Source organism: Propithecus coquereli, unplaced genomic scaffold (genome assembly GCF_000956105.1).
Source record: "Propithecus coquereli isolate 6110/MARCELLA unplaced genomic scaffold, Pcoq_1.0 Scaffold942, whole genome shotgun sequence".
Lineage (NCBI taxonomy): Eukaryota > Metazoa > Chordata > Mammalia > Primates > Indriidae > Propithecus > Propithecus coquereli.
Window position 1 is genome coordinate 54,831 of NW_012155752.1, and position 518 is coordinate 55,348.

Consider the following 518-nt stretch of genomic DNA (forward strand, 5'->3'; position numbering starts at 1 on the left):
ACCAAGTACAAGTGGTATATATTAATACCAAATTGGGCTTGAGCTCGTCTTTTTTCTTTTCAGATGTCAGTATTGGATTTATTGATCCAGAAACACCTGAAGTTCTCTTTTTTAAAAAACCCTTTATTCAGATACAATTTATGTGCCAAAAAATTCATGCATCTGAAATACACAATTCAGTGCTTTTTAGTATTGTAAACTAAGATAAAATCTTAAGTCCCCATCTGACTGAATGGACTCCCCTTGGCCAAGGGAACCAGGAAGACCTTAAAGCCAGAAAACCCTTAAACCTGAGTTGCCCGCCAAGGGGAACAGAGGTCAGACATGCCTGGTTGTGCTGTGACTCCTCAGAAGTTACTCTTTGTAACAGTCAGATAGGAAATTATTCCAGGCCTAAGGCCATGTAAGACAAAGGTTAACCCACACCTGCAGGTCAGCAATTTACTTAACGGGTCACCTGAATTCAGTATACGTCAGTACATGTCACTTTCTCTGATTCAGAAACGGCCTTCCTTAAC